This window comes from Sapajus apella, unplaced genomic scaffold (assembly GCF_009761245.1).
Source record: "Sapajus apella isolate SASKATOON/1434 unplaced genomic scaffold, GSC_monkey_1.0 scaffold113, whole genome shotgun sequence".
NCBI classification, from domain to species: Eukaryota; Metazoa; Chordata; class Mammalia; order Primates; family Cebidae; genus Sapajus; species Sapajus apella.
In genome coordinates, this window is record NW_022437053.1 from 3,046,923 (window position 1) to 3,067,002 (window position 20,080).

At 57.5% G+C, this 20,080-nt stretch overlaps 1 protein-coding gene, 3 long non-coding RNA genes and 11 other non-coding genes across 15 annotated transcripts in view; 14 read left to right on the forward strand and 1 right to left on the reverse strand.

Moving 5' to 3' along the window:
- The window catches only part of LOC116537719, a 56,386-nt gene that overhangs the window by 17,316 nt on the left and 18,990 nt on the right, over positions 1-20,080 (forward strand). The window lies entirely within an intron of this gene.
- LOC116537811 lies at positions 46-128 on the forward strand. The gene has a single exon (XR_004263358.1). It is a non-coding gene; the product is annotated as a small nucleolar RNA SNORD115 (small nucleolar RNA).
- Positions 127-7,318, reverse strand: LOC116537741. Its single transcript, XR_004263299.1, has 2 exons — positions 7,246-7,318; positions 127-220 (listed from the first exon to the last, which is right to left on the reverse strand). It is a non-coding gene; the product is annotated as an uncharacterized LOC116537741 (long non-coding RNA).
- Positions 204-285, forward strand: LOC116537802. Its single transcript, XR_004263349.1, has one exon. It is a non-coding gene; the product is annotated as a small nucleolar RNA SNORD115 (small nucleolar RNA).
- LOC116537792 lies at positions 2,042-2,123 on the forward strand. The gene has a single exon (XR_004263340.1). It is a non-coding gene; the product is annotated as a small nucleolar RNA SNORD115 (small nucleolar RNA).
- On the forward strand, positions 2,357-20,036 carry LOC116537743. Its single transcript, XR_004263301.1, has 5 exons — positions 2,357-2,409; positions 2,528-2,722; positions 3,352-3,482; positions 18,670-18,712; positions 19,871-20,036. It is a non-coding gene; the product is annotated as an uncharacterized LOC116537743 (long non-coding RNA).
- On the forward strand, positions 3,539-3,620 carry LOC116537814. The gene has a single exon (XR_004263360.1). It is a non-coding gene; the product is annotated as a small nucleolar RNA SNORD115 (small nucleolar RNA).
- On the forward strand, positions 5,381-5,464 carry LOC116537823. The gene has a single exon (XR_004263368.1). It is a non-coding gene; the product is annotated as a small nucleolar RNA SNORD115 (small nucleolar RNA).
- LOC116537745 lies at positions 7,087-12,751 on the forward strand. The gene is made up of 3 exons (XR_004263303.1): positions 7,087-7,172; positions 9,479-9,522; positions 12,724-12,751. It is a non-coding gene; the product is annotated as an uncharacterized LOC116537745 (long non-coding RNA).
- Positions 7,229-7,310, forward strand: LOC116537795. The gene has a single exon (XR_004263343.1). It is a non-coding gene; the product is annotated as a small nucleolar RNA SNORD115 (small nucleolar RNA).
- On the forward strand, positions 9,153-9,234 carry LOC116537812. The gene has a single exon (XR_004263359.1). It is a non-coding gene; the product is annotated as a small nucleolar RNA SNORD115 (small nucleolar RNA).
- LOC116537796 lies at positions 11,052-11,133 on the forward strand. The gene has a single exon (XR_004263344.1). It is a non-coding gene; the product is annotated as a small nucleolar RNA SNORD115 (small nucleolar RNA).
- LOC116537816 lies at positions 12,916-12,996 on the forward strand. The gene has a single exon (XR_004263362.1). It is a non-coding gene; the product is annotated as a small nucleolar RNA SNORD115 (small nucleolar RNA).
- Positions 14,803-14,884, forward strand: LOC116537803. Its single transcript, XR_004263350.1, has one exon. It is a non-coding gene; the product is annotated as a small nucleolar RNA SNORD115 (small nucleolar RNA).
- Positions 16,705-16,786, forward strand: LOC116537793. Its single transcript, XR_004263341.1, has one exon. It is a non-coding gene; the product is annotated as a small nucleolar RNA SNORD115 (small nucleolar RNA).

Genomic DNA, 20,080 nt, shown 5'->3' on the forward strand with positions numbered 1-20,080 from the left:
CTGCGTATCACTGGATGCGTGTGTGGGGAGGAGGCACCCTGGGTTGGGTCAATGATGAGAACCTTATATTGTCCTGAAGAGAGGTGATGACTTAAAAAATCATGCTCAATAGGATTACGCTGAAGCCCAGCCGAGGGGAGAATTTTGGAAGACGACGCTGGGTCCCACTGGATCCATGCTTGGGGTGAGGGGTGCTCTAGGTTGGGTCAATGATGAGAACCTTATGTTGTCTTGAAGAGAGGTGATGACATAAAAATCATGCTCAATAGGATTACGCTGAGGCCCAACCTAGGTGAGAATTTAGGAGGAAGATGCTGGGAATTAGGAGTTCCCTGACAGTACCACTGCATTTTGGGCTAGAGATTTGGAGGCTCTGAAGGGCATCTGGAGGGTGCCCAGCCCTGTCTCTGCACACCTCCATGAGGCAGCCCAGGCTTACTGTGAGGGCTCCACGTCATTGCTGCCATTACCCGGGGGTTGGTCACTTTGGCGGCTTCTTCCTCAGCCCCCATTCTCCCCTGTGCGTTTCAGTGAGCACTTCGGCCCAGCAGAACCCCTGGCATTGACCAGCACAGGTGAGTGGACCCTGCTGGGGTCATGCACCATGAGCCAGGCTGTGTGGGTTTGCTGAGGGTCCCCCTTCAGCCACAAGGGTTTCCTCAGAAGCTGACCTGAATCCCCACTGGGATGGGTTCTCCAGGAGAGAGGATTCCTTGGGAATGAGACCCAGTGAGGATACCTTCCCTGAAGCCCTGCAGGGGTGGCAGTGGTCCAGGCAGTAAAGGGTTTCCTTAGCTCCACACAGGGCAACGCCCCGCTCAGGTCAGGTCTCTAGGATGGCCAGGCCACATGAGGGGGCTCTCCGACCTCGGAGAGGTGTATGGGATTCAGTCCATGGGTTCGGGTGACAAATTTTCAAGGATCACACCAAACCCATGGCCCTGAATGGCACCGACTCTATTAAGCAGTGGGCCATCCCCGTGGTGCCTCCTGGAGTTAAGTGGGGGGCGGCACTGTTTCCCCAAGATTGGCTCTAGACTAACTCTGGCTGGTGGCTGATGGTGCTGCAGTCTGGCCCTGGGACTCGTGGGCTTCGGGCCAAGGGTGCAGCCGGTGTCCCACTGGGGATCACCTCTTCCTTGTGAGCAAGTGGCTCGAATGGTGTCCTCCTGAGGTGGAAAAGCCCACTATAGAACGACCTGTCCCAGAAATTCTCTGTGTAGGCTGCCTCCAAGTCAAGGGATTATCTCCACGGGTGCAAGGTTTGAGGTCCAAAAAAAGGCGAAGACATCGTGTGTCCCCTGATTGGCTGAGTGTGACCCACTCTGCGTGGGAGGTGTTGAATGGAGCATGGATGGTGCCCAACAGAGGACACACGAAGCCCTGAGGCCTCAGGCTACGATTTCTGCTGTGTTGTGGAGCGGGGCCTGGGTGCTCGCCCTCCACACACACAGAGTCAGGCTGTGCGACTGCCAGATGGGCAGTGCATGGAATCCGAAACCAGTCTTGGTCGGCCGTGAGATGGTAGGCAGCCTTGTCCACACCCAGGAGAGCAGTACAACCATTGAGTTGTGTGAGGCTGCTGTTGTGGGCAGTGGAGGTGCTTAGGTGACGACAATAGGGCGCAGCCAGGGCGTCTTGCACAACCCCAGTGACGCACCTGCCCTGTCCTTCCAGGGTTTGATGGTGGGAAGGGCCAAGGATCCCCCATTTCCATGACATGTCAGCATTTCACATGGATCCCATCACATGGGTCCACGGCGGGATAGCAGGTGTCAGCAGCACCTCCCCCCCACTTCCTGGCATAGAGGCATGAGGTTCCATTTTGACACATGTCCACCTTTTGTCCCCTAGATGGTGAGACCAAGGAAATCTTTCACTGGGCCCACTGGTCTTGGACGACTGGTCGTCAGCCAGGTGTCCAGCCCTTGGTGCGCTGAAGCTCAGGCCCTTCCCAGCGTCCTGGTGTCCAGCACTGAGCTGTGGTGAGCACATCTGGGTCCCACTGGATGTATCCATGGGGAGGGGGGTGTCCTAGGTTGGGTCAATGATGAGAACCTTATATTGTCCTGAAGAGAGGTGATGACTTAAAAATCATGCTCAATAGGATTACGCTGAGGCCCAGCCTAGGTGAGAATTTTGGAAGAGGACACTGGGATCCCAAGGTCCCCTGGCAGGGCCACTACATTTTGGGCTGGAGTCCGTGAGGCTCTGAAGGGCATCTCTGGGGTACCCAACCCTGTCTCTGCGCTCCTCTGTGTCGCAGCCCAGTATCCCTGAGTGGGCCTGTTGTTGGCACTCCAGTTCTCTGGGGGCAGGGCAGGTTGGCAGCTCTTCCCTGAGCCCTGTTCTCTGTGTCTTTCATTGAGCTCTTCTGCCTAGGTGGACTCCTGTCTTTGAGCAGCATAGGTGAGTGGATCCTGCTGGGGTCATGGCCCATGAGCCGTTCAACAGTTGAGGGGTTGCTGAGGATTACACTTCAGGCCATGAGGATTTTCTTAAGAGAGCTGACCTGAATTCCTACCAGGGATGGATGGTTTCTCCAGGAGGGTGGCTTCCTTAGAAATTGATCCCAAGAAGGACACCTTCCCTGAAGCCCTGTAGGGATAATGGAGGTCCAGGCAGGAAAGGGTTGTTTCAGCCCAACGCAGTGCAGCTCCTAGGTGAGACTTGATGCGTGGGTCATTCTGGAGGACTGCCCAGGTCACATAAGGGGTCCATAGTACCTTTGGGGATTATAGGTGTTATGCGGGAACTCCCCATCCCTGAGCTTGTAGGGGGCAGGGTGTGGGTGATCAGGCTTATGGAGTCAGACCAAGAAGATTGAACTGTCAGGCTCAACGCATGGCCCTGAATGGTACTGATCCTGTTGAGCAATGGGCCATCCCAGTGGTGCCTCCCTAAGCATGGTGGGGGCAGCATGGCCTCAGTGGGGTTGGGTCAGGGCTGATCTCTGGCAGTCACCTGGTGGTGGCCTTGGGAATGGTGGGCTATGTGACTGCCAGGTCTGCAGCAGCACCTGGTATCCAGGCCACCCTCCTTGGTTTGCCATGACCTTGTTGGTGGCGCTGGCCCTGCCAGGTAATCCCGGGCAGCCCAGATACTCCTGTGGCCTGCAGTAGGGTACAGCCTGGGCGTCTTGCTTGAGTCCTATGACCTAGTGCCCTGTTTTTCCAGAGTTTCAGTCACAGGGAGAGCCAAGGGTTCCCCACGTTCATGGTTGTCACTGTTTTACATGGATCCTATCTCATGAGTTCATGGAGAGAGAGCATATGTGAGCTAGCACCCCTGCCCCCTTTCCTGGGTGGAGGTGTGAGGCCCCGTTTGGACACCTGTCCCTCGCCCCTCCAGATGGTGACCCTGGAGAAAGACTTGCATCTGTCCCACTGGCCCTGGACCCATGTCCCTCAGCCAGGTGCTCAGTACCTGATGGGTTGAAGCTCGGGCCCTTTCTGGTGCCCTGGTGTCCTGCACTGAGCTTGGTGAGCACATCTATGTCCCGCTGGATGCATGTGTGGGGAGGGGGGTGCCCTGCGTTGGGTCGATGATGAGAACCTTATATTTCTCCGAAAAGAGGTGATGACTTAAAAATCATGCTCAATAGGATTACGCTGAGGCCCTGCCTAGGTGAGAATTTTGAAAGAAGACGCTGGGAATTACGAGTTCCTTGGTACAACTGAGTATTTTGGGCTAAAGACCTGGAGGCTTAGAAGGGCATCTGGAGGGGGCCCAACCCTGTCTCTCTGCTCCTCCGTGAGGCAGCTCAGGCTTACTATGTGGGCTCGGTGTCCTGTTTCCCATTACCCAGTGGTGGGGCATTTTGGTGACTCCCTCCTGAGCCCACATTCTCCCCTGTGTCTTTCAGTGAGCTCTTCTACCCAGCAGAGCCCCTGGCATTGACCAGCATAGGTGAGTGGATCCTGCTGGGGTCAGGGACCATGAGCCAGGCTGCATGGAGTCACCAAGTATCAGACTTGAGGACAGGAGGGTTTCCTCAGAGAGTTGACCTGAATCTCCACAGGAGGGTTATGTTGGTCCTCAGGAGGGCAGCTTCCTGGGGGAATCTGACCCAAGGAGGACACCTTCCCTGGAGCCCTGCATGGGTGACAGTGGACCGGGCTGGAAAGGGTTTCTTCAGTCTCGCGCAGGGCAGCTCCCAGCTGAGACTAGGTGTGTAGGCCTGTCTTTGAAGACCACTCAGGACAAATGAGTGGTAACACAGGGGCTTTGGGGTGCCAAGGGGATCACAGAGTGGCCCTTCATCTCACAGAGGGGTAGGTTATCAGGCCCATGGGGTTGGGCTGTGGAGATTCAAGGATTGCGTGCCACTCATGGCCCTGAATGGGACCGACCCTGTTGAGCAGTGGGCCATCCCAGTGGTGCCTTCTTGCGCCTGGTGGGTGGAAGCATGGCTTTAACTGGTTGGCTCAAGGCTGAGCCATGGCTGGTGCTTCATGGTGCTCAGACCGGCCCTGGGACTCATGGGCTTTGGGCAAGGGTGCAGCCTGTCTGCCGCTGGAGGACATCCCTTCTTGGAGGTCAATGACAGGAAGGGTGGCATCCCAAGATTGGAAGGCCCCCTCATGAGGGACTTGTCCCGGGAATTTGTCACACAGGCTGCTTCTGAGCCATGAGGTCACCTCCAGGGCGGGGGGGTCTTGGACACAAGGAAAGGAGAGGGCACCATGTGGCTCCTGATTGTCTGAGTGTGGCCCACCAGAGAAAGCAGGTGGCCCTGGGCCCCAGGCTGTGATTTCTGGTATGTGCTTGGAGAGGGAGCCTGGGCTGATGTACAGGGGAAGGCTGTGTGGTTGGCAGCAGCACCTGGCATCAGGGCCAGGCTCCTTCATTGGCCATAAGCTGGTTGGTGGCCTCTGCTCCTGCCCAGGATTTCTGTTGTGGTCCAGGGTCATGCAGTGGAGCCAGCATGGGCAGTGGACGTGCTCCAGGGGCCTGAGTAACACGCAGCCTGGGCATCTTGCCCGTTCCCAGTGACCCGCCTACCCTGTCCTTCCAGGGTTCGGTGGTTGGTGAGGGCCAAGGTTTCCCTGGGTCCATGACCGTCATTATTTCATATAGATTCCATCACATGGTCCCATGAAGGGAGAGCATGTGTGAGCCAGCACTCCTCCCCGCTTTCCCACATGGAGGCATGAGGGCCTGTGTAAACACCTGCCTGTCTCCACTCCCTCCTGATGGTGAGCCCATAGGAAGTTTTGCTTTGAGCCTGCTGGTCCCAGGCCAGTGGCCATCAACCAGGTGCCCAGCATCCGATGAGCTGAAGCAGGGGCCCTCCTGGCATCCTGGTCTCTTGCATTGAGCTTGGTGAGCATATCCGGATCCTGCTGGAAGTGTGTTGGGGGAGGGGGTGCCCTGGGTTGGGTCATTATATTGAGGACCTTATATTGTCCTGAAGAGAGGTGATGACTTAAAAGTCATGCTCAATAGGATTACGCTGAGGCCCAGCCTAGTTGAGAATTTTGAAGAGGATGCTGGGAATTAGGAGTTCCCTGGCATGACCACTGTATTTTGGGCTTGAGATCTGGAGGCTCTGAAGGGCATCTGGAGGGGGCCCAACCCTGTCTGTGCTCCTCCATCAGGCAGCCGAGGGTCACTATGTGGGCTTGGTGTTGGTATCCCCATTTCCCGGGGTAGGGCACTTTCACAGCTCTTTCCTGAGCCCCCATTCTCCCCTGTGTCTTTCAGTGAGCTCTTCTGCCCAGCAGAGCCCATGACATTAACCAGCACAGGTGAGTGGACCCTGCTGTGATCGTGGGGCATGAGCCAGGCTGTGTGGGTTTGCTGAGGGTCCCCCTTCAGCCACAAGGGTTTCCTCGGGAGCTGACCTGAAACCCCGCTGGGATGGGTTCTTCAGGAGAACAGCTTTCTTGGGAATCAAACCCAAGGAGGATACCTTCCCTGAAGCCCTGCAGGGGTGGCGATGGTCCAGATTGTGAAGTGTTTCCTCAGCCCTACACAGTGCAGTGCCCAACTAATACTCGGTGCTCAGGTCACGCTTCTACGAGGGCCAGGCCACGTGAGGTGGTCACATGGCTCCAGGGTACCATGGGTGTCTCTCAGGGGCTCTCCAACCTTGCAGGAGTATGTGCGATTCAGCCCATGGAGTCGGGCTGGGGATTTTCAAGGATTGCAGCAAACCCATGGCCCTGAATGGGACCAACTATATTAAGCAATGGGCCATCCCAGTGGTTCCTCTTTGAGCCAAGTTGGGGGCGGCGCCGTTTCCCTGAGATTGGCTCAGGACTAGCTCTGGCCATCGGCTGATGGTGCTGCAGTCCAGCACCTGGGACTCGTGGGCTTTGGCCGAGTGTACAACCAGTGTCCCACCAGGGGTCATGTCTTCCTTGTGGGCGAGTGACAGGAAGGGTGTCCTCCTGTGGTGGGAAGGCCCACTCTAAAAGGACCTGTCCTGGAAATTTGCCATCCAGGCTGCTTCTGAGTCATGGGGTCATCTCCAGGGGGCAGGGTCTTGGTCCCAAGGAAAGGAGAAGGCATCATGTGTCCCCCGGTTTGCTGAGTGTGGCCCCACTCTGTGTGTGGGAGGTGTTGAATGGGGTATGGATGGGGACCCATTAGAGAACCCCCGAGGCCTTGGGGACCCAGGCTGCAGTTTCCACTGTGTTGTGGAGTGGAGCCTGGGTGCTCACCCTCCACACACACGGGCAGGCTGTGTGACTGCCAGATAGGCAGCATGTGGCACCTGGCCCAGCCTCCTTGGTTGGGCATGAGATGGCAGGTGGTCCTGGCCCACAACCAGGGGGACAATACACTCCTGGGGTCATGTGAGGCAGCTCTCATGACCAGTGGAGGTGCTCAAGTTGCCTGCAGTGGGGCGCAGCCAGGGTGTCCTGCCCAAGCCCAGTGACCCACCTGCCCCGTCCTTCTGGATTTCGATGGTGGGAAGGACCAAGGTTTCCCCTTATCCATGCCATGTCAGTGTTTCACATGGATTCAATCACATGGGTCCACAGTGGGAGAGCAGGCGTAAGTGGGCACCGCCTCAACCACTTCCCCTCATGGAGATGAGACTGGAGGAAAACTTTCATTGGCCCCTTTGGCCATGGGCAACTGGTCATCAGTGAGGTGCCCAGCCCTTGGTGTGCTGATGCTCAGGCCCTACCTGGCACCCTGGTCTCCTGCACTGAGCTGTGGTGAGCACATCTGAGTCCCGCTGGATGCATGTGTGGGGAGGCGGGTGCCCTGAACTGGGTCAATGATGAGAACCTTATATTATCCTGAAGAGAGGTGATGACTTAAAAATCATGCTCAATAGGATTACGCTGAGGCCCAGCCTAGGTGAAAGTTTTGGAAGAGGACACTGGGATCCCAAGGTCCCCTGGCAAAGCCACTGTATTTTGGGCTGGAGTCTTTGAGGCCCAGAAGGGCATCTACGGGGTGCTTAGCCTATTTCTGCGCTCCACCATGAGGCAGCCCAGGCTCTCTGTGTGGGCTTGGTGTTGGCACTCCAGTTCCCTGGGGGCAGGGCAGGTTGGCAGCTCCTCCCTGAGCCCGGTTCTCCTCTGTGTCTTTCAGTGAGCTCTCCTGCCCAGGCAGACTCCTGGTCTTGAGCTGCATAGGTAAATGGCTCCTGATGGGATCATGGGCCATTAGTTAGACCACTGGGTGTCGCTGGGAGTCACCCTTCAGGCCATGAGGGTTTCCTTAGGGAGCTGACCTGAATCTCCAACAGGGACAAATGGTTTCTTCAGGAGAGCGGCTTTCTTGGAAATCGATCCCAAGAAGAACACCTTCCCTGAAGCCCTGCAAGGGTAATGGAGGTCCAGGGAGGAAACGGTTGTTTAAACCCAACACATTACAGCTTGTAGCTGAGACTTGGTGCATGGGTCAGGCTTGGAGGACCGGCCAGGCCATGTGAGGGGGTCCACAGGGTCTTCAGGGGTTATGGGTGTTATACGGGAGCTCTCCGTCCCTGAGGCTTGTGGGGGACAGGGTGATCGGACTTATGGAGTCAGGCTGTGAAGATTCAAGTGTCAGGCTCAACCGATGACCCTGAATGGGACTGACCCTTTTGAACAATGGGCCATCCCAGTGGTGTCTCCTTGAGCATGGTACGGGCAGTGTGGCCTCACTGGTGTTGGGTTAAGGCTGAGCTCTGGGAGTCACCTGATGGTTGGCCCTGGGAATCGTAGACTTTGGGCCAAGGTGCAGCCTGTGTTCTGCTGGAGGTCATCCCTCCCCAAAGTGGAGTGGCCACAAGGGTGGCATCCTGTGGTTGAAGGCTCACTGTCAAGGGTCCTGGGCTGGCACTTTGTTGCCCAGGCTGTTTCTGGCTCATGGGGTCACCTCCAGGTTGGTGGGGTCTTGAGCCAAAGGAAAGGAGAGGATACTGTGTGGCCACTGATTGGCCAAGCGTGGCCCAGCTCTGTGTTTGGGAGGTGTGTGATACATGAATGGGGACCCACCAGAGAAGGCACGTGTCCCTGGGGACCCAGGATGCAATTTCTGGTGTGAGCTTGTAGAGTGCTCCTGGACAGGTACATTCCATGCCCAGGGGCAGGCCATGCGACTACCAGGTCTACAGTGCCACCTGGCATCCAGGCCAGCCTCTTTGGTTTGCCGTGAGTTGGTTGGTGGATACTTGAACCCAGCTGCTAGGCTCATCTGGAACTCCTGGCACAGGCTGCCCAGTGATCCCAGTGTGGCCCAGACTCATGCTGGGGAACTGGCATGGGCAGTGGAGGTGCTCCAGGGGCCTGCAGTAGGGTGCAGCTTGGGTGTCTTGCTTGAATCCCCTGTCCCACCTGCCCTTTCCTTCCAGGGTTCAGTGGCAGGGAGGGCCAAGGGTTCCCCATGATCATGACCGTCACTGTTTTACATGGATCCCGTCTCATGAGTCCAGAGAGAGAGAGCATGTGTGAGCCGGCACCCCTGCCCACTTCCCTGCATGGAGGCGTGAGGCCCTGTTTGGACACCTGTCCCCCATCCCTCCAGATGGTGACCCCAGAGGAAGACTTGCATGTAGCTTGCTGACCCCAGGCCCGTGGCCCTCAGTCCCTGGTGTGCCGAAGCTCAGGCCTTTCCTGGCACCCTGGACTCCTGTACTGAGCTTTGGTGAGCCCATCCAGGTCCCACTGGATGCATGTGTGGGGACTGGGTCAGTGCCCTGGGTTGGGTCGATGATAAGAACCTTATATTGTTCTGAAGAGAGGTGATGACTTAAAAATCGTGCTCAATAGGATTACGCTGAGGCCCAGCCCAGGGGAGAATTTTCGAAGAAGATGCTCGGATTTTTGTGTCCCTAGCAGAACCACCGTATTTTGGACTGGAGACTCAAGGCCCTGAACAGGATCTTGAGGGTATCCAACCCTGTCTCTGCGCTCCTCCATGAGGCAGCCCAGGCTCACTGTCTAGGCTTGCTGTTGATGTTCCCGTTACCTGGTGGCAGGGCAACTTGCTGGCTCCTTCCTGAGCCCCCATTCTCCCCTGTGTCTTTCAGTGAGCTCTTCCACCCAGCAGAGCCCCTGACATTGACCAGCATAGGTGAGTGGACCCTGCTGGGGTCATGGGCCATGAGCCAGGCTGTATGGGTTAACTGTTAGTCACCCTTCAGCCACAGGGGTTCCCTCAGGAACTGACCTGAATCCCCACCTGGGATGAGTCCTCCAGGAGAGCAACTTCCTTGGGAATGAGACCCAAGGAGGATACCTTCCCTGACGCCCTGCAGGGGTGGCCCACTGGTGGTCCAGGCAGTAAAGGGTTTCCTCAGCCCCCCGCAGGGCAGTGCCCTGCTAAGACTGAAGGCTGAGGTCAGGCCTCTAGGAAGGCCAGGCCAAATGAGAATGGCCACAGGGCTCTGGGGCTTCAAGGCGGTCTTGCTGGGCCTCTCTGACCTTGGAGAGGTGTGTATGATTCAGCCCATGGGGTCAGGTGGCGCATTTTCAGGGATCACACCAAACCCATGGCCCTGAATGGCACCAACCCTACTAAGCAATGGACTATCCCAGTGGTGCCTCGTTGGGCCAAGCTGGAGGTGGCGCTGTTTCCCTGAGATTGGCTCTAGACTGGCTCTGGCCGGTGCCTGATGGTGCTGCAGTCCAGCCCTGGGGCTCATGGGCTTTGGGCCAAGGGAGCAGCCCATATCCCACTGGGGGTCACCTTTTCCTTGTTGGTGAATGGCGGGAAGGGTGTCCTCCTAAGGTGGGAGGGCCTGCTATGGAAGGACCTATTCCGGAAATTTTCTGTCCAGGCTGCCTCTGAGCTAGGGGGTCATCTCCAAGGGGCCAGGGTCTTGGGCCCGAGGAAAGGAGAAGACATCATGTGTCCCTCAATTGGCTGAGTGTGGCCCTGCTCTGTGTGTGGGAGGTGTTGTATGGGGCAGGGATGGGGACCCACCAGAGAACACACAAGGCCCTGGGTCCCCAGGCTGCTATTTCTGGTGTCTTGTGGAGCGGGGCCTGGGTGCTCCTCCTCCACATGCAGGGGCAGGCTGTGAAGCTGCCAGATCGGCAGCACATGGCATCTGGGCCAGTTTCCTTGGTTGACTGTGAGATGGCAGGCAGTCCTTACCTGCACCCAGGGGACAGTATAGCCATGGGGTTGTGCAAGGCAGCTGTCGTGGGTGATGGAGGTGCTCAAGGTGCCTGCAGTAGGGAGCATCCAGGGCATCTTGCCCAAACCCAGTGACCCGCCGGCCCTGTCATTCCAGGGTTCGATGGTGGGGAGGGCCAAGGTTTCCCCGTGTCCATGACATGTCAGTGTTTCACATGGATCCCATCACATGGGTCCACGGTGGCAGAATAGGCTTGAACTGGCATCCCTCCACACCCTCCCCCTATGGAGGTATGAGGTTCCATTTTGACACTGTCCACGTTCTGTCCCCTAGATGGTGAGACTGAAGGAAAACTTTCATTGGGCCTGCTGGCCCTGGTCGGGTAGTCGTCAGTCAGGTGCACAGACCTTGATGTGCTTTGGCTCAGGCCCTTCCTGGTGTCCTGGTGTCCCGCACTGAGCTTGGTGAGTACCTATGGGTCCCGCTGGATGCATGTGCGGGGAGGAGGGTGTCCTCAGTTGGGTCAATGATGAGAACCTCATATTGTCCTGAAGAGAGATGATGACTTAAAAATCATGCTCAATAGGATTACGCTGAGGCCCAGCCTAGGGGAGAATTTTGGAAGAGGATGCTGGGAATTGTGAAGTCCCCTGGCAGGGCCACCGTATTTTGGGCTAGAGGCCTGGAAGCCCTGAGGGGCATCTATGGGTGTCCAACCCTGTCTCTGTGCTACTCCATGTGGCAGCCCAAGCTCCCAGTGCAGGCTTAGTGTTGGCACTCCGGTTCCCTGGGGGCAGGGCAAGTTGACGGCTTCTCTCTGAGTCCCCGTTCTTCCCTGTCTTTCAGTGACTCTTCTGTCCAGGCGGGCTCCTGGCCTTGAGCGGCATAGGTAAGTGGATCCTGCTGGGGTCATGGGCCATGAGCCAAGCCACAAGGGGTCGCTTAGGGTCACCCCTGAGGCCACTAGGGTTTCCTTAGGGAATCAACTTGAATACCCACTAGAGACAGGTGTTTCTCCAGGTGGGAAGCTTCCTTGGAAATTGATCTCAAGGACACCTTCCCTGAAGCCCTGCAGGGGTAATGGAGGTCCAGGCAGGAAAGGGTTTCTTCAGCCCAACGCAATGTAGCTTCTAGCTGAGACCTGGTGCATGGGTCAGGCCTGGGGGACTGCCCAGGCCATAAGGGGGTCTGGAGGGTCCCAGGAGGCCATGGGTGTTATTCGAGAGCTCTCTGTCCTTGAGGCTTGCAGTTTGGGTTTTGGGGCTTATGGAGTCAGGCCGTGAAGATTCAAGGATTGCACACATCCCATGGCCCTGATGGCACCGACCTTGTTGAGCAGTGGGCCATCCCAGTGGGGCCTCCTTGAGCATGGCAGGGGCAGTGTGGCTTCAGTGATGTTGGGTCAAGGCTGATCTCTGGTAGGCACCTGGTGGCTGGCCCTGGGAATTGTGGGCTTTGGGCCAAGGGTGTTCCACTGGAGGTCATCCCTCCCCAAAGTGGAGTGGCCGGAGGGGTGGTATCTGGTGGTGGAAGGCCCACTGTCAAGGGTCCTGTGCTGGCAGTTTGCTGCTCAGGCTGCTTCTGAGCCATGAGGTCACCTCCCAGTTAGTGGGATCTTGAGCTGAAGGAAAGGAGAGGACATCATGTGGCCCCTGATTGGCCGAGCGTGACCCAGCTCTGTGTTTGGGAGGTGTGTGGTGCATGGATTAGAACCCACAGAGAAGGCCCCAGGGTGCAATTTCCAGTGTGAGCTTGTACAGGATGCCTGGATGGATGCATTGTATGCCCAGGGGGGAGCCATGTGACTGCCAGGTCTGCAGTGGCACATAACGTCCAGGCCAGCCTCCTTGGTTTGCCATGAGCTGGTTGGTGGCCCTGGCCCTGCATAGTGGTCCCAGTGTGGCCTAGAGTTGGGCAGGGGCGCTGGCGTGGGCAGTGGAGGTGCTCCAGCGTCCTGTAGTAGGGTGCAGCCTGGGTGTCTTGCTCGAATCACGTGACCCGCCTGCCCTGTTTTTCCAGGGTTCAGTCGTGGGTAGGGCCAAGGGTTCCCTGCCTTCATGACAGTCACTGTTTTATATGGATGGCATCTCATGAGTCCATGGAGAGAAAGCATGTGTGAGCCAGCACCCCTGCCCACTTTCCTGCATGAGGGCGTGAGGCCCTGTTTGGACACCTGTCCCCCACTTCTCTAGATGGTGACCCTGGAGGAAGACTTGCATCTGTCCTACTGACCCCAGGGCAGGGTCACTGAACCAGGTGCTCAGTCCCTGGTGAACTGAAGGTCAAGCCGTTCCTGGCACTGTGGTCTCCTGCACAGAACTGTGGTGAGCCCAACTGGGTCCATTGAATGCGTTTGTGGGGGGTGGGGGACAGTGCCCTGCATTGGGTCGACGATGAGATCTTATATTTCTCTGAAGAGAGGTGATGACTTAAAAATCATGCTCAATAGGATTACGCTGAGGCCCAGCCTAGGTGAGAATTTTGAAAGAGGATGCTGGGAATTATGAGTTCCTCGGTAGGACAACTATATTTCGGGCTAGAGACCTGGAGGCTCAGAAGGGCATCTGGAGGGGGCCCAACCCTGTCTCTCTGCTCCTCCATGAGGCAGCCCAGGCTCACTATGTGGGCCTGGTGTCCTGTTTCCCATTACCGGGTGGTGGGGCATTCTGGTAACTCCTTGCTGATCCCCCATTCTCCCCTGTGTCCTTCAGTGAGCTCTTCTGCCTAGCAGAGCCCCTGGCATTGACCAGCATAGGTGAGTGGATCCTGCTGGGGTCAGGGGCCATGAGCCAGGCAGCATGGGGTCACCAAGTATCAGACTTGAGGACAGGAGGGTTTCCTCAGAGAGTTGACCTGAATCTCCACAGGAGGGTTATGTTGGTCCTCAGGAGGGCAGCTTCCTGGGGAATCTGACCCAAGGAGGACACCTTCCCTGGAGCCCTGCATGGGTGACAGTGGACCAGGCTGGGAAGGGTTTCTTCAGTCTCGCGCAGGGCAGCTCCCAGCTGAGACTAGGTGTGTAGGCCTGTCTTTGAAGACCGCCCAGGACAAATGAGTGGTAACACAGGGGCTTCGGGGTGCCAAGGGGATCACAGAGGGGCCCTTCATCTCACAGAGGGGTAGGTTATCAGGCCCATGGGGTTGGGCTGTGGAGATTCAAGGATTGCGTGCCACTCATGGCCCTGAATGGGACCGACCCTGTTAAGCAGTGGGCCATCCCAGTGGTGCCTTCTTGCGCTTGGTGGGTGGCAGCATGGTTTCAACAGGTTGGCTCAAGGCTAAGCCATGGCTGGTGCTTCGTGGTGCTCAGGCCAGCCTTGGCACTCATGGGCTTTGGGCAAGGGTGCAGCCTACCTGCCGCTGGAGGACATCCCTTCTTGGAGGTCAATGACAGGAGGGGTGGCATCCCGAGATTAGAAGGCCCCCTCATGAGGGACTTGCCCCGGAAATTTGTCACACAGGCTGCTTCTGAGCCATGAGGTCACCTCCAGGGCGGGGAGGTCTTGGACACAAGGAAAGGAGAGGGCACCATGTGGCTTCTGATTGAATGTGGCACAGCTCTGTGTTTTGCAGGTGTCTGGGGTGTGGATGAGGACCCACGAGAGAAAGCAGGTGGCCCTGGGCCCCAGGCTGTGATTTCTGGTATGTGCTTGGAGAGGGAGCCTGGGCTGGTGTACAGGGGAAGGCTGTGTGACAGCCAGGTTGGCAGCAGCACCTGGCTTCAGGGCCAGGCTCCTTTATTGGCCATAAGCTGGTTGGTGGCTTCTGCTCCTGCCCAGGATTTCTGTTGTGGTCCAGGGTCGTGCAGTGGAGCCAGCATGGGCAGTGGACATGCTCCAGGGGCCTGAGTAACACGCAGCCTGGGCATCTTGCCCGTTCCCAGTGACCCACCTACCCTGTCCTTCCAGGGTTCGGTGGTTGGTGAGGGCCAAGGTTTCCCTGGGTCCATGACCGTCATTATTTCATATAGATTCCATCATATGGGTCCATGAAGGGAGAGCATGTGTGAGCCAGCACCCCTCCCCGCTTTCCCACATGGAGGCATGAGGGCCTGTGTAAACACCTGCCTGTCTCCACTCCCTCCAGATGGTGAGCCCATAGGAAGTTTTGCTTTGAGCCTGCTGGTCCCAGGCCAGTGGCCATCAGCCAGGTGCCCAGCATCTGATGAGCTGAAGCAGGGGCCCTCCTGGCATCCTGGTCTCCTGCATTGAGCTTGGTGAGCATATCCAGATCCTGCTGGAAGTGTGTTGGGGGAGGAGGTGCCCTGGGTTGGGTCAATGATGAGAACCTTATATTGTCCTGAAGAGAGGTGATGACTTAAAAAGCATGCTCAATAGGATTACGCTGAGGCCCAGCCTAGTTGAGAATTTTGAAGAGGATGCTGGGAATTAGGAGTTCCCTGGCAGGACCACTGTATTTTGGGCTCGAGACCTGGAGGCTCTCAAGGGCATCTGGAGGGGGCCCAACCCTGTCTCTGTGCTCCTCCATCAGGCATACCAGGCTCACTATGTGGGCTTGGTGTCAGTGCCCCCGTTTCCTGGGGTTGGGGTACTTTGCTGGCTCCTTCCTGAGCCCCCATTCTCCCCTGTGTCTTTCAGTGAGCTCTTCCGCCCAGCAGAGTCCCTGGCATTGAGCTGCATAGGTGAGTGGACCCTGCCGGGGTCATGGCCATGAGCCAGGCTGTGTGGGTTTTGAGGGTCACCCTTCAGCCACCGGGGTCCTTAAGGGGTGACCTGAATCCCCTCGTGGGATGGGTTGTTCAAGAGAGTGTCTTCCTTGGGAATGAGATCCAAGGAGGATGCCTTCCCTGAAGCCCAGAAGCCCTGCGGGGTGACAGTGGTCCAGGCAGTAAAGGGTTTCTTCAGGCCCACACAAATAACGCCGCGCTAAGACTCAGTGCTCAGGTCAGGGCTCTAGGATGGCCAGGACACATGAGGCGGCCACATGGGCTCCAGGGCACCAAGGGGGTCTTGTGGCTCACTTCAACCGTGGAGAGGTGTATGCAATTCAACCCATGGGGCTGGGTGATGGATCTTCAAGGATCACACCAAACCCATGGCCCTGAATGACACCAACCCTATTAAGCAATGGGCCATCCTAGTGGTGTCTCTTTGAGCCAAGTGAGGGGCCGGCGCTGTTTCCCTGAGGCTGCCTCCAGACTAGGTCTGGCTGGTGCCTGATGGTGCTGCAGTCTGGCCCTGGGACTTGTGGGCCTTTGCCAAGGGAGTAGCCCATATCCCACTGGGGGCCATCTCTTCCGTGTGGGCGAGTGGTGGGAAGGTGGTGGGAAGGGTGCCCTCCTGAGGTGGGAGGGCCTGCTATGGAATGGCCCATCCCGGAAATTTTCCATCCAGGCTGGCTCTGTGCCATGGGGTCATCTCCAGGGGGGCATGGGTCTTGGCCCAAGGAAAGAAGATATCATGTGTTTCCTGAATTGTTGAGTGTGGCCTGCTCTGTGTGTGGGAGGTGTTGTATGGGGCATGGATGGGGACCCACCAGAGAACCCACAAGGCCCTGGAGACCTAGGGTGCGATTTCCTGTGTGTTAAGTGGGACATGGGTGCTCGCCCTCCACACACAAGGGCAGGCTGTGTGACTGCCAGATTGGCAGCACATGGCATCCGGGCCAGCCTCCTTGGTTGCCCGTGAGATAGTAGGTGGCTCTGGCTCACACGCTGGGGGCCAGTAGAGTCCTGGGTTGTGTGAGGCCACTGCTGTGGGCAGTGGAGGTGCTCAAGTGCCAGCAGTAGGGCACAGCCAGGGCGTTTTACCCAAGCACAGTGACCCGCTTGCCCTGTCCTTCCAGGATTCGGTGGTGGAAAGGGCCAAGGTTCCCCCATGTCCATGATATATCAGTGTTTCACAAAGATCCCATCACATGGGCCCAAGGTGGGAAAGCAGGCAGGAGCTGGCACCCTCCATCCCCCTTCCCCACGTGGAGGTATCAGGTTCCATTTCGACACATGTCCACCTACTGTCCCCTAGATGGTGAGACTGGAGGAAGACTTTCATTGGGCCCTGCTGGCCCTGGATGAGTGATCGTCAGTCAGGTGCCCAGCCCTTGGTGCACTGAAGCTCGGGCCCTTCCCAGCGCCCTGATGTCCTTCCCTGAGCTGTGGTGAGCACATCCGGGTCCTGCTAGATGCATCCGCGGGGAGGGGGGTGTCCTGGGTTGGGTCAATGATGAGAAACTTATATTGTCCTGAAGAGAGGTGATGACTTAAAAATCATGCTCAATAGGATTACGCTGAGGCCCAGCCTAGGTGAGACTTTTGGAAGAGTATGCTGGGATTTTAGAGTCCCCTGCAGGACTACTGTATTTTGGGCTAGAGACCTCAAGGCTCTGAACAGCATCTTGGGGGTGCCCAACACTGTCTCTGCTCCTCCTTGAGGCAGCCCAATCTCACTATTGGGGCTTGGTGTGGGCGCTCCTGTTACTTGGGGACAGGGCACCTTGCTGGGTCTTTCCTGAGCCCCCATTCTCCTCTGTGTCTTTCAGTCAGCTCTTCTATCCAGCAGAGTCCCTGGCATTGACCAGCATAGGTGAGTGGATCCTGCTGGGGTCACGGGCCATTAGCCAGGCTGTATGGCTTTGCCAAGGGTCACCCCTCAGCCACAAGGGTTTCCTCAGGAGCTGACCTGAATCCTGGCCTAGGATGGATCCTCCAGGAGAGAGGCTTCCTTGGGAATCAGATCCAAGGAGGATACCTTCCCTGAATGGTCCAGGCAGTAAAGGGTTTTCTCAGCCCCACGCAGGGCAGTGCCCCACTAAGACTCAGTGCTCAGGTCAGGCCCCTAGGACGGCCACGCCATATGAGAGTGGCCACAAGGGATCCAGGGTGCCACAAGGGTCAGGGGCTCTCCGACCTTGGGGTGGGGTGTGTGATTCAGCCCATGGGGTCGGGCTGCCGATTTTCAAGCATTGCACAAAACCTATGGCCTTGAATGGGACCAAACATATTAAGCCATGGGCCATCCCATTGGTGCCTGTTTGAGCCAAGTGTGGGACGGCGCTGTTTCCCTGAGATTGGCTCAGGACTAGCTCTGGCTGGCGCCTGATGGTGCTGGGAGTTTTGGGCTTTGGGCCAAGGTTACAGCCCATGTCCCACTGGGGGTCATCTCTTCCCTATGGGTGACTGGCAGTGTGGTGTCCTCCTGAGGTGGACAGGTGGAAGGCCCGCTGTGGAAGGACCTGTGGCAGAAATTTTCCATCCAGGCTGCTTCTGAGTCTTGGGGTCATCTCCAGGGGAGTGGGGTCTTCGAAAGGAGAAGACATCACGTGTCCCCTGATTGGCTGAGTGTGGCCTGCTCTGTGTGTGGGAGGTGTTGTATGGGGAAGGGATGGGGACCCACCAGAGAATCTATGAGGCCCTGGGGCCCCAGGCTGTGATTTCTGGTGTGTTGTACAGCGGGCTGTGGGTGCTCGCCCTCCACACACAGGGGCAGGCTGTGCGACTGCCAGTTCAGCAGCACCTGACATCCAGGCCAGCCTCCTTGGTTGGGCGTGAGATGGTAGGTGGCCCTGGCCCACACCCAGGGGACAGCACATTCCTGGGGTCGTGCAAGTCAACTTTCGTGGGCAGTTGAGATGCTCAAGGTACCTGCAGTAGGGCAAAGCCAGGGCAGCTTGCCCAAGCCCAGTGACCCGCCTGCCCTGTCCTTCCAGGGTTCAGTCGTGGGGAGGGCCAGGGTTCCCCTATGTCCATGACATGTCAAGGTTTCACATCACATGAGAGTAGGCATGAGCAGGCACCTCCCCACACCCTTCCCTGCGTGGAGGTGTGAGGTTCCATTTCGACACATGTCCACCTTCTGTCCTCTAGATGGTGAGACTGAAGGAAGACTTTCATTGGGCCCTACTGGACCTTGGTGAGTGGTGGTCAGCCACGTGCCCAGCCCTTGCTGTGCTGAAGCTCAGGCCTTTCCTGGTGCCCTGGTGTCCCGCACTGAGCTTGGTGAGCACATCTGTGAGTCCTTGAGGCCCTGAAGGGCATCCCCAGGGTGCCCAACCCTATCTCTGCATTCCTCCATGTGGCAGCCCAGGCTCCATGTGCAGGTTTGGTGTTGGCACTCTGGTTCCCTGGGGACGGGGCAGCTGCTGATTCCTCCCTGAGCCCCTTTCTCCTCTGTGTCTTTCAGTGAGCTCTTCTGCCAGGTGGGCCTGTGGCCTCAGGTGGCATAGGTGAGAGGATCCTGCTGGGATCACGGGGCATGACCCAGACCACGGGGAGTCGCTGAGGGCCACTCTTCAGTCAACAAGGGTTTCCTTAGGGAGCCACCCTGAATCCCTACCAGGGATGGATGGCTTCTCTAGGAGGGCGGCGTTTTTGGAAATTGATCCCAAGAAGGACGCCATCTCTAAACCCTGCAGGGGTTATGGAGGTCTAGGCAGGAAAGGGTTCCTTCAACCCAATGCAGTGCAGCTCCTAGCTTAGACTTTGTGCACGGGTCAGGCCTGGAGACCTGCTCAGGCCAAATGAGGGGGTCCACAGGGTCTCTGGGGGTTGTAGGTTTTAGGTGGGATCTCTCAGTCCCTGAGGCTTGCAGTGGGGAGGGTGATTGGGCTTATGGAGTCAGGTCATGAAGATTCAAAGGTCAGGCTCAACCCATGGCCCTGATGGGACTGACCCTGTTGAGCAATGGGGCATCACAGTGGTGCCTCCTTGAGTTTGGTGGGGGTGGTGTGGCCTGAGTGGGGTTGGGCCAAGGCTGAGCTCTGGCAGTCACCTAGTGGTTGGCCCTGGGAATCGTGGGCTTTTGGCCAACGGTGCAGCCCACATTCCATTGGAGGTCATTCCACACCAAAGTGGAGTGGCCGGAAGGGTGGCATCTTGTGGTAGAAGGCCACTGTCAAGGGTTCTATGCCTGCACTTTGCTGCCCAGGCTGTTTCTGAGCCATGGGGTTGCCTCCAAGGTGGCAGGGTCTTGAGCCGAAGGAAAGGAGAGGATATCATGTGGCCCCGATTGGCCGAGTGTGGCCCAGCTCTGTTTGGGAGGTGTGCAGTCCATGAATTGGGACCCAACAGAGAAAGCACATGGTCCTGGGGCCCCAGGATGCAATTTTTGGTGTGACCCTGTAGAGGACACCTGGACAGGTGCATTCCATGCCCAGGGGCAGCTTAAGTGACTACCAGGTCTGCAGTGGCACATGGCGTCCAGGCCAGCCTCCTTGGTTTGCAGTGAGCTGGTTGGTGGCCCTGGCCCTGCCCAGTATCCCTGCACAGCCCAGAGTTGTGCGGGGGAGCTGGTGTGAGCAGTAAAAGTGCTCTTGGATCCTGTAGTAGGGTGCAGCCTGGGCGTCTTGCTTGAATTCCATGACCTGCCTGCCCTGTCCTTCCAGGATTCAGTGGCAGGGAGGGCCAAGGGTTCCTCACGATCATGACTGTCACTGTTTTACATGGATCCCATCTCATGAGTCCATGGAGAAAGAGCCTGTGTGAGCCAGCACCCCTGCCCACTTTCCCGCATGGAGGCATGAGGCCCTGTTTGGACACCTGTCCCCCGTCCCTCCAGATGGTGACCCTGGAGGAAGACTTGCATCTGGCCCACT